General features: G+C 47.4%; 1 long non-coding RNA gene across 1 annotated transcript; it reads left to right on the plus strand.

The window, feature by feature from the left end:
• The first annotated feature begins 789 nt into the window (after positions 1-789).
• Positions 790-10,769, plus strand: LOC112077283 (uncharacterized). Its single transcript, XR_002895391.2, has 3 exons — positions 790-895; positions 6,182-6,308; positions 10,666-10,769. It is a non-coding gene; the product is annotated as an uncharacterized lncRNA (long non-coding RNA).
• Positions 10,770-12,556: the final 1,787 nt, after the last annotated feature.

Here is a 12,556-nt window from a genome sequence, read left to right on the forward strand (position 1 = left end):
CTACACACACTCACACACACACAGCTCATACACCACACACACACACACACACACACACACACACACACACCACACACACACACACACACACACACACAAAGCGAGCAGCGGTAGCGGGAAGGGAAACCTTTTAAGTCAGACACTTTTGGGCAACAAGTGAACGATGAGAGTACCGGGGCTGAGTCATCTATAAGTCTTGCTCTCTCTTATCTCTCTCCTCTTGTCTCCTCTCCTCTCCCCTGCAGGTGAGAAGTAGAGAAGGAAGGACACAAGAGAGGACACAAGGAGAGGCAGGGCCACTTATTTGAGTACACTATGTGGTAGTTTAATAAATGGTAACACCTAATGTTCTTGTTCTCTCTCCTTGTCTTCTCTCCCCTCTCCTCTGCTCTCTTTCTCCTCTCTCTCTCTGTGCCTCTCTCTCTTGCTCTCTCCTTCCGCTCTACTGCTTTTCTCTCTCCCTCCCTCTCTCCCTCGCTCTCTATGTCTTTCTCTCTCTCCCCTCTCTCTCTCCTCTCCCCTCTCTCTCTCTCTCTCCCCTATCTCTCTCTCTCCCTCTCTCTCATCTCTCCCCTTCTCCCTTCCCCCTCCCCTCTCTCTCTGTCCTTCTCTCTCACTCTCTCTCGCTCTTCCCTCTCTCTGTCTCTCCCCCCCTATCATTATTTTTTTCCTCTCTCCCCCTCCTACTTCCCTCTCTCTCCCTTCCTCTCTCTCTCTCTCTCTCTCTCTCTCTCTCTCTCTCTCTCTCTCTCTCTCTCTCTCTCTTCTCTTCTCTCTCTAGCCCCATCGCAGCTGGACGGGTCCTAACTTCTCGCTGGCGACCTGGACAGCTCCTCCTACTACAGCATACGCCTGGGGCAATGAGGCGACCCTTACCCAGCACCTCCTCCAGCAGGTAACACACACACATACACACACACACAATATAAAACACACCACACACATATAATAACACACACACACATAATAAACACACACACACACAGAAAGAGAGAGGCACACACAGAAAGGGAGACACACACACACACACACACACACACATACACGCACGCACGCACGCTTAGACACACAAGCACACACAGTTAGGCATGCGCACACAGACATGTTCGCTCATTCCCAGAGTAAAACCCTAGTCACCCCACAGTGTGTATTTGTGCATATGTACGTTTGTGCATTCATACTAATGTGTGTGTTTAGGAGAGCATTTGTGTGTGTGTGTGTTTCTCTCAAACACATTCTGACTTGGCCTACTACTCCGGAGACAGCCCACGCACCAGGTTGAAAGAGCCGCTTTACACACAGCGCTGCGAGGCACTACTCACTGAACTGGCCTCCAACCCACCATCTCCTGTTCCATACTCACATAATGAAGGCATATGGCCCGGAATCCTTTCTATTGTAACGTGTTGCACAAGCATACAGATGTTGGATCTTAACTTGATCACTGTTTTGTCGCTGTGAATTTTCCTGATGCATCCTTGTGACTGGCTGAAAATGAGCAGTTCTCTTTCTCTCCATCTAAAATAATGTTGTCTCTCGCTCAAACGCTATAGGCCTAGGTCCTATTACCCGAACATTCAAATGTACACAACGTCATATACCTTTTTACAAAGGCGACATGCAGCCATACAGATCACCGACCATCATTTTATATAGCTTAATAAGACAAGACAGATATCGGTCTCCACTGGGCTACAACATTCAAGTGTATCCTTAACTAAAAATTGGGTTCAATCTCGTGGTTAGTTAGGGCACATACAGTCCTACCATGTTGGCGTGGGTTCGGCGTGGGTTCGATTCCGGCCTATGCCCTTTCGACACAAATAATTTGATCCCCTGATTGACTTGATGTAGTTACACATTTAAAATATGGACAGTCCAGGATTATTTCCCCCTGATGTTGATAGGAAATGACCAGACACTGTTGGATAAATAGGAAGCAAATACAACAATAAGCCAGTAGGATACACCAACATCAGTTTCATACAAAACGATTGTCCAGTACTGGGCTAGAAGACGTGCTGCTCAGAGCACTGCACTAGTTCACAATGCTCTAGGAAGCCCTGAGAATACTGGATGGTTTGCAGAGCCTTCCCCAAACTATAGCCCCCTCGGGACGGCACTGCATTGTATAGCCTACAAACACCGCATCCAGCTGCTCCCTGGTGACAATTCTACATTTTAAATATCTATTCAAATTATTTTCCTCCTGCGACGGAATGGGTCATATTAAGATCCGACTTCTGTACACACACATAGTCTGTGCTATGGTTAAACTTGCGCATGTTAAATATGCATGTGTTTGCATATCAAACCAAATCAAATCAAATGTTATTTGTCACATAGCCAAATATAACAGGTGTAGACCTTAACGTGAAATGCTTACTTACAAGCCCTTAACCAACAATGCTGTTCAAGAAATAGAGTTAAGAAAATATTTACTAAATATACTAAAGTAAAAAATGTAATTAAATCAAAAAGTAACACTAGAACATGACATAGCAATAGCGAGGCTATATACAGGGGGTACCGGTACCGTGTCAATGTGCAGGGGTACAGGTTAGTTGAGGTCATTTGTAAAGTGACTATGCATAGATAATAAACAGTGAGTAGCAGCAGTGTAAAAACAGAGGGGGCGAGGGGTCAATGTAAATTGTCCGGGTGGCCATTTGATTATTGTTCAGCAGTCTTATGGCTTGGGGGTAGAAGCAATAAGGAGCCTTTTGGTTCTAGACTTGGCGCTCCGTACAGTTGCAGTTGGAGAAAGAACAGTCTATGATTTGGGTGACTGGAGTCGGACAATTTTATAGGCCTTCCTCTGACACCGTCTAGTATGTGTGTGTGTGTGTGTGTGTTATGCACGTGTGTGTGTGCAAGAGCATGTGTACCCATACACACATTTGTGCGTGTGTACGTCTCCACATATCCATGTCTGTGTGTAAGCTCACATACACCACCAGCCTCTCTCTCTCTCTTCCTTCCTGTCAAAGCAAACAGGTCTGAACAAGGAGGCAGTGTGTGGACACGCTCGGCCCTAATTACGTGATTACCAGGAAAGCTCACCAGCAGACATCACATTCACAAATAAATGTCAGAACCAACGGCAAGGGAAATAACTCACTGGTCAAGTGGAACACTGTTACCTATATAGTGCACTACTTCTAACCAGAGCCCGTATTGGCCCTGGTCAAAAGTAGTGCACTATAATGGGAATAGGGTGCCATTTGGGACCTACTCCTAGCCTCACTAACAGAGACAGATATACTGTACACACACCAGCACCAAACCACAGTCCGTGTTTGACTGGGGGGAGAGTTTTCAGTGTTTGACTGGGGGAGAGTTCAGTGTTTGACTGGGGGAGAGCTTCAGTGTTTGACTGGGGGGAGAGCTTCAGTGTTTGACTGGGGGACAGCTTCAGTGTTTGACTGGGGAGAGCGTCAGTGTTTGACGGGGGAGAGTTTCAGTGTTTGGCTGGGGGGGAGAGCTTCAGTGTTTGACTGGGGGAGAGTTTCGTGTTTGACTGGTGGACAGCTTCAGTGTTTGACTGGGGGGGACAGCTTCAGTGTTTGACTGGGGAAGACAGCTTCAGTGTTTGACTGGGGAAGACAGCTTCAGTGTTTGACTGGGGGGGACAGCTTCAGTGTTTGACTGGGGGGACAGCTTCATGTTTGACTGGGGGGACAGCTTCAGTTTTTGACTGGGGGGCAGCTTCAGTGTTTGAGGGGGGGCTTCTGTTTGACGGGGGCAGCTTCAGTGTTTGACTGGGGGGAGAAGCTTCGGTGTTTGACTGGGGGGAGAGTTTCAGTGTTTGACTGGGGGGACAGCTTCAGTGTTTGACTGGGGGACAGCTTCAGTGTTTGACTGGGGAAGCAGTTCAGTGTTTGACTGGGGGGGCAGCTTCAGTGTTGACTGGGGGGGGGGGGGGCAGCTTCAGTGTTTGACTGGGGGTCAGCTTCAGTGTTTGACTGGGGGGGGCAGCTTCAGTGTGTGACTGGGGGGACAGCTTCAGTGTGTGACTGGGGGACAGCTTCAGTGTTGACTGGGGACAGGCAGTGGCTTCAGTGTTTGACTGGGGGACAGCTTCAGTGTTTGACTGGGGGGGGGGGGCAGCTTCAGTGTTTGACTGGGGGGGGGCAGCTTCAGTGTTTGACTGGGGGGGCAGCTTCAGTGTTTGCTGGGGGGACAGCTTCAGTGTGTGACTGGGGGACAGCTTCAGTGTGACTGGGGGACAGCTTCAGGTTTGACTGGGAACAGCTTCAGTGTTTGACTGGGGGGACAGCTTCAGTGTTTGACTGGGGGACAGCTTCAGTGTTTGACTGGGGGGCAGCTTCAGTGTTTGACTGGGGGGACACTTCAGTGTTTGGACTGGGGGACAGCTTCAGTGTTTGACTGGGGGGAGAGTTTCAGTGTTTGGCTGGGGAGAGCTTCAGTGTTTGACTGGGTGGACAGCTTCAGGTTTGACTGGGGGGACAGCTTCAGTGTTTGACTGGGGAAGACAGCTTCAGTGTTTGACTGGGGAAGACAGCTTCAGTGTTTGACTGGGGGGGACAGCTTCAGTGTTTGACTGGGGGGGACAGCTTCAACGTTTGACTGGGGGACAGCTTCAGTTTTTGACTGGGGGGGAGGCAGCTTCAGTGTTTTGACTGGGGGGGGCAGTTTCAGTGTTTTGACTGGGGGAGAGCTTCGGTGTTTGACTGGGGGAGAGTTTTCAGTGTTTGACTGGGGGACAGCTTCAGTGTTTGTGGCTGGGGGACAGCTTCAGTTTTGACTGGGGAAGACAGCTTCAGTGTTTGACTGGGGGGGGACAGCTTCAGTGTTTGACTGGGGGGACAGCTCAGTGTGTGACTGGGGGGACACTTCAGTGTTGACTGGGGGACAGCTTCAGTGTGTTGACTGGGGGGACAGCTTCAGTGTTTGACTGGGGGGACAAGCTTCAGTGTTTGACTGGGGGGACAGCTTCAGTGTTTGACTGGGGGGACAGCTTCAGTGTTTGACTGGGGGACAGCTTCAGTGTGACTGGGGACCGTCAGGTTTGACTGGGGGGACAGCTTCAGTGTTTGACTGGGGGGGACAGCTTCAGTGTTTGACTGGGGGGGGGGGCAGCTTCAGTGTTTGACGGGGGGGGGGGGGCAGTTCAGTGTTTGACTGGGGGGGGGGCAGCTTCAGTGTTTGACTGGGGGGACAGCTTCAGTGTTTGACTGGGGGGACAGGTTCAGTTTTGACTGGGGGGACAGCTTCAGTGTTTGACTGGGGAGACTTCAGTGTTTGACTGGGGGATAGCTTCAGTGTTTGACTGGGGGGATAGTTTCATGTTTGACTGGGGGACAGCTTAAGTGTTTGACTGGGGGGACAGCTTAAGTGTTTGACTGGGTGACAGCTTCCAGTGTTTGACTGGGGGGACAGCTTCAGTGTTTGTGGGGAAGACAGCTTCAGTGTTTGACTGGGGGGACAGCTTCAGTTTTGACTGGGGGACAGCTTCAGTGTGTGACTTGGGGACAGCTTCAGTGTGTGACTGGGGGACAGCTCAGTGTTTTACTGGGGGACAGCTTCAGTGTTTGACTGGGGGGACAGCTTCAGTGTTTGACTGGGGGACAGCTTCAGTGTTTGACTGGGGGACAGCTTCAGTGTTTTGACTGGGGGGGGCACGTCAGTGTTTGACTGGGGGGGGGGGGGGCAGCTTCAGTGTTTGCTGGGGGGGGGGGCAGCTTCAGTGTTTGACTGGGGGACAGCTTCAGTGTGTGACTGGGGGACAGCTTCAGTGTTTGACTGGGGGGACAGCTTCAGTGTTTGACTGGGGAACAGCTTCAGTGTTTGACTGGGGACAGCTTCAGTGTTTGACTGGGGGGACAGCGTCAGTGTTTGACTGGGGGGGACAGCTTCAGTGTTTGACTGGGGGGGACAGCTTCAGTGTTTGACTGGGGGACAGATTCTGTTTGACTGGGGGACAGCTTCAGTGTTTGACTGGGGGGACAGCTCAGTGTTTGACTGGTTCCAGGTGGAACCACATGGAGACTAGACACCAAGTTTGCATTAAACTGAATATACGATTTCTGAAAATAGAAAATGACAGATACATTTCTGTAGATTGTTCTTTGTATAGCACTTCAAACGTAATTGAACTATCCGCATTAACCCTGGTCTCTGTGTGTGTCTGTCTGTCAATGTGTGTGGTCCCGTCCAGCTCGGCCAAGAGGATCAAGTGTATGGAGGACGAGGTGGACAGTCCAGGAGAAGAGTCCTACTACCCAGCGCAGGGCGCTCCCCGGGCAGCGGCAGCCAGGCCAGCAGCTGGCACGAAGTGGAAACAGGTACATACTGCTGTAAACTGCCAACCAACCTACCCGACTGGTGCCAACACTTCTGTAACACACGCTTACCCTGTCCCTGATACCCTCCCTACTCTTAGCACTGTGAATGAACATAGCTTTTCTTCTCTGCTAGAACGTATAGGATGTTTGGGGAGGAAGTGACTGACAGGAGAGTGTGTGTGGGAACGTGTGTGTCAAGAGTGAGAATGCAGGGTTGTGTATGTGTGGGTAGGAAAGCAGGGTTGTTTGTGTGAGGTGAGAATGCAGGGTTGTTTGTGTGAGGGTGAGAATGCAGGGTTGTTTGTGTGAGGGTGAGAATGCAGGGTTGTGTATGTGAGGGTGAGAATCGTGTGCGTCCTGTGTCTTCCCTGTCTGTCTTTCAGTGCATTTCTATCTCACATGGTCACATTTTTCAGATACCTGGTATGGTCAGAACCACCTTCCGACGTCATATACTTTTTTACAAAGGCAATCTGTCTTGATGGGATTAACAATGATGGGATTAACAATGATGGGATTAACAATGGCATTAATGCTAACACATTGAAAACCATGGGGGGGGGCTGGAGGACATAGGGCCCCCGCAGGAATAGTCCAAGAGGTGTATGTGTGTGTTCCACACCCTGTATCCTGTACTTATGTATAACAGAATGTGTATGTGTGTGTGTGTATATACCCCTCTGTGTGTCAATGTTCGTCACATGCGTGTGTTTGTGTGTGTGTGTGTGTGTGTCATACCGCAATGCCTTAGGCTGGTGGGCTGTAAATCACTCAGGGTCCTCCTCCCGTGCTTCAGTGGCTTCACTCTGTAACACACACTGTCCCGATGTGTCTCCCTGTATCTTCTCACCTTTTCCACTCTCTGCTCCCCTTCTTATTTATACTGAACTAAAATAGAAACGCAACATGCAACCATTTCTAACATTTGACTGAGTTACAGGTCATGTGAGGAAATCAGTCCATTTAAATAAATTCATTAGGCTCTAATCTATGCATTTCAGATGACTGGGAATATAGATGGTCACAGATACCTTAAAAAAACAGGTAGTGGTGTGGATCAGAAAACCAGTCAGTATCTGGTGTGACCACCATTTGTCTCATGCAGCGCGACACATCTCGTACGCATAGAGTTGATCAGGCTGTTGATTGTGGCCTGTGGAATGTTGTTTCACGTTTTAATGACTGTGCGAAGTTGCTGGATATTGTCGGGAACTGGAACACACTGTCGTACACATCGATCCAGAGCATCCCAAACATGCTCAATGGCCATCATGTCTGGTGAATATGCAGGCCATGGAAGAACTGGGACATTTTCAGTTTCCATTCAATTGTGTTCGTTGTCCGTAGCTTGGGGCACTCTGTTCACAACGTTGACATCAGCAAACCGCTCGCCCACACAACACCATACTACACATGCTCTGCGGTTGTGAAGCCGGTTGGACGTACTGCCAAATTCTCTAAAATGACAGAGGCAGCTTATGGTAGAGAAATTAACATTAAATTCTCTGGCAACAGCTCTGGTGGGTGTTCCTGCTGTCAGCATGCCATTTGCACGCTCCCTCAAAAGTTGAGACATCTGTGGCATTGTGTTGTGACAAAACTGCACATTTTAAAGTGGCCTTTTATTGCCCCCAGCACAAGGTGCACCTGTGTAATGATCATGCCGTTTAATCAGCTTCTTGATATGCCACACCTTGTACACAAAATTAGAGAGACATAAGCTTTTTGTGCATCTGGAACATTTCTGGGATCTTTTATTTCAGCTCATGAAACATGGGACCAACACTTTACATGTTGCGTTTATATTTTGGTTCAGTGTATATACAGTATATATATATGAAGAAAGAAAAAAAGAAGAAAAAATAATAATATATATATATATATATATATATATACACAGTACCCGTAAAAGTTTGGACACACCTACTCATTCCAGTGTTTTTCTTTATTTTTACTATTTTCTACATAATAGTGAAGACATCAAAAACTATGAAATAACACATATGGAATCATGTAGTAACCCAAAAAAAGTGTTAATTAAATCAAAATATATTTTATATTTGAGATTCTTCAAAGTAGCCACCCTTTGCCTTTATGACAGTTTTTCACACTCTTGCCATTCTCTCAACCAGCTTCACATGGAATGGTTTTCCAACAGTCTTGATGGATTTCCCACATATGTTGAGCACTTGTTGGCTGCTTGTTTCTTCACMCTGCGGTCCAACTCATCCCAAACCGTCTCAATTGGGTTGAGGTCGGGGGATTGTGGAGGCCAGAACATCTGATGCAGCACTCCATCAATCTCCTTCTTGGTGTAATAATCCTTAGACAGCCTGGAGGTGTGTTGGGTCATTGTCATGTTGAAAATCAAATTATAGTCCCACTATGCGCAAAACAGATGGGATGGCGTATCGCTGTAAAATGCTGTGGTAGCCATGCTAGTTCAGTGTGCCTTGAATTCTAAATATATCACAGACAGTGTCACCAGCAAAGCACCATCACACCACCTCCTCCAAGCTTCACAGTGGGAACTACAAATGCGGAGATCATCCGTTCACCTACTCTGCGTGTCACAAAGACATGGAGGTTGGAACCAAAAATCGTTAGACCAAAGTACAGATTTGCACCAGTCTAATGTCCATGGCTCGTGTTTCATAGCCCAAGTAAGTCTCTTCTTCTTATTGGTGTCCGTTAGTAGTTGTTTCTTTGTAGAAGTTTGACCATGAAGGCCTGATTCACGCAGTTTCCTCTGAACAGTTGATGTTGAGATGTGTCTGTTACTTGAACTCTGTGAAGCATTTATTTGGGCTCCAATTTCTGAGGTGCAGTTAACTCTAATGAACTTATCCTCTGCAGCAGAGTTAACTCTGGGTCTTTCTTTCCTGTGGCGGTCCTCATGAGAGCCAGTTTCATCATAGCGCTTGATGGTTTTTGCGACTGCACTTGAAGAAACTTTGAAAGTTCTTGTAATTTTCCACATTGACTGACCTTCATATCTTAAAGTAATGATGGACGGTCATTTCTCTTTGCTTATTTGAGCTGTTTTTGCCATAATATGGACTTGGTCTTTTGGCAAATAGGGCTATCTTCTGTATACCACCCCTACCTTGTCACAACTGATTTGCTCAAACACATTAAGAAGGAAAGAAATTCCACAAATTAACTTTTAACAAGACACACCTGTTAATTGAAATGTATTCCAGGTGACTACCTCATGAAGCTGGTTGAGAGAATGCCAAGATTGTGCAAAGCCGTCATCAAGGCAAAGGGTGGCTACTTTGAAGAATTTCAAATATAAAATATATTTTTATTTGTTTAACACTTTTTTGCTTTATACATGATTCCATGTGTGTTATTTCATACTTTTGATGTCTTCACTATTATTCTACAATGTAGAAAATAGTAAAAATAAAGAAAAATCCTGGAATGAGTAGATGTGTCCAAACGTTTGACTGGTACTATATATATATATATATATATATATATATATATATATATATATATATATATATATATATCCTCTTCTTATAGCCTTACAGTGCAGAGAGAGAACACTTAAGTAGAGAATAGACACACAGCTTTCTCCCTTCCTCGCAGACAATGTCACAGTAGAAAGCTCCTTATTCTCCTAATAAAAAGGGCATGCTTTTACAGAGCTTCGATTACAGGTAGACGACAGGAGTGTGTGTCCGTGTGTGTGTGAGCCTGTGAGTGTGTGTGTGGAGGGGGAGTGTTTGTTTTCGTTAAAGAGGAGAGGGTGGAGTTGCCAGTGACTCGGAGAAGAGGCCCAACCTATAGGATAAGGGACGGGCGGTGGTGTGTGTGTTGTGTGTGTGTGTGTGTGTGTGTGTGTGTGTGTGTGTGTTTGTGTGTGTGTGTGTGTGTGTGTGTGGTTGTGTGTGTGTGTGTGTGTGTGTGTGTGTGTGTGTTGTGTGTGTTTCTGTTTCATATTCCCAGAGTTTAGGAATAAGACATGATGCAGTGAGAGGCATCTCCATGAGGTAAACAGGCTGTGTGGGTATGTTTGTGTACAGAGTGAGTGTGTGTGTGTGCACGTATGCTTTTGTGAATGGGTGTGTTTGCTGTTGTATGTATGCYCGTGTGTGTGTATTTGTGATTGCCTGTGTAACGTGACCCCGGCCCCGGTCCACCCTTATGGGAACGGAACATGCTTAATTGATGAGGTAATGCTCCATTTTCTCTCCTAACGCTACACTATATTCACCCTGCCTCTTTTTCTTTCTTCTCTTTTGTTCCCTTGTTTCTTTCCCCCCTTCTCTTTTGTTCCCTTGTTTCTTTCCCCCCTTCTCTTTTGTTCCCTTGTTTCTTTCCCCCTTTTTCTTTTGTCTCTCAAAAGCTGGATATAAACTGCGTGGCTCGCTAGCTAGTTCGTTCATCTCAAGACAAGGTAAAGATGCATTACTCTTTCCAATTTCACCTCCTATCCTCTGTTTCCCCCCCTTCTCTCCACCCCCTCACCCCTCCCCTCCCCTCCAAATCAGGACATGGTTATCGAGTTTTGTGGTTGGTGTTTTGTATTGTCTAGGCTGCTCCCCCCTCCTTCACCTCTCCCTCCCTTCACTGTGTGTGATTGTGATAAACAAAAGAATGGGACTGAAACAGATCCTTGCGGCACACCTTAGGCCTTATACCTTATGTACTGTAGCGTGGGGTTCATGTCCATTGGAATCTTAACAGTGCACCATCATACCTACTGTAACTCCACCCATTTTATATCTGTTAAGTGTCTCTCCGAATTTAGAACCAATTGTTGTGTCAAATTCACAAGGAGTTAACTACCTAATACACACAAATCTTAGTTGTACGTTAAACAACAGCAACCGCTTGACTGGTAAGATGTCTTATTAAGACCCATTCAAATCCAATCAAATGTTATTGGTCACATACACATGTTTAGCAGATGTTAGTGTAGAGAGTGTAGAGAAATGCTTGTGCTTCTATCTCTGACAGTGCAGCAATATCTAACAGGCAGTAGGGCCTGCCATCGTTCCACTTTGACTGGACTGCGTGTTTTACAGGCAGTAGGGCTGCCATCGTTCACTTTGAACTGGACTGCGTGTTTACAGGCAGTAGGGCCTGCCATCGTTCACTTTGAAACTGGACTCCGTGTTTACAGGCAGTAGGCCTGCCATCGTTCACTTTGAACTGGACTGCGTGTTTACAGGCAGTAGGGCCTGCCATCGTTCACTTTGAACTGGACGTCGTGTTTACAGGCAGTAGGGCCTGCCATCGTTCACTTTGAACTGGACTGCGTGTTTACAGGCAGTAGGGCTGCCATCGTTCACTTTGAACTGGACTGCGGTTTACAGGCAGTAGGCTGCCATCGTTCACTTTGAATACTGGACTGCGTGTTTACAGGCAGTAGGGCCTGCCATCGTTCACTTTGAACTGGACTGCTGTTTACAGGCAGTAGGGCCTGCCATCGTTCACTTTGAACTGGACTGCGTGTTTACAGGCAGTAGGGCCTGCCATCGTTCACTTTGAACTGGACTGCCTGTTTACAGGCAGTAGGGCCTGCCATCGTTCACTTTGAACTGGACTGCGTGTTTACAGGAAGTAGGGCCTGCCATCGTTCACTTTGAACTGGACTGCGTGTTTACAGGCAGTAGGGCTGCCATCGTTCCATTGAACTGGACTGCGTGTTTACAGGAAGTAGGGCCTGCCATCGTTCACTTTGAACTGGACTGCGTGTTTACAGGCGAGTAGGGCCTGCCATCGTTCACTTTGAACTGGACTGCGTTTACAGGAAGTAGGGCCTGCCATCGTTCACTTTGAACTGGACTGCGTGTTTACAGGAAGTAGGGCCTGCCATCGTTCACTTTGAACTGGACTGTGTGTTTACAGGCAGTAGGGCCTGCATCGTTCCCTTTGAACTGGACTGCGTGTTTACAGGCAGTAGGGCCTGCCATCGTTCACTTTCAACTGGACTGCGTGTTTACAGGCAGTAGGGCCTGCCATCGTTCACTTTGAACTGGACTGCGTGTTTACAGGCAGTAGGGCCTGCCATCGTTCACTTTGAACTGGACTGCGTGTTTACAGGAAGTAGGGTCTGCCATCGTTCACTTTGAACTGGACTGCGTGTTTACAGGCAGTAGGGCCTGCCATCGTTCACTTTGAACTGGACTCCGTGTTTACAGGCAGTAGGGCCTGCCATCGTTCACTTTGAACTGGACTCCGTGTTTACAGGCAGTAGGGCTTGCCATCGTTCACTTTGAACTGGACTGCGT

The sequence above is a fragment of the Salvelinus sp. IW2-2015 genome, unplaced genomic scaffold (genome assembly GCF_002910315.2).
Source record: "Salvelinus sp. IW2-2015 unplaced genomic scaffold, ASM291031v2 Un_scaffold4433, whole genome shotgun sequence".
Lineage (NCBI taxonomy): Eukaryota > Metazoa > Chordata > Actinopteri > Salmoniformes > Salmonidae > Salvelinus > Salvelinus sp. IW2-2015.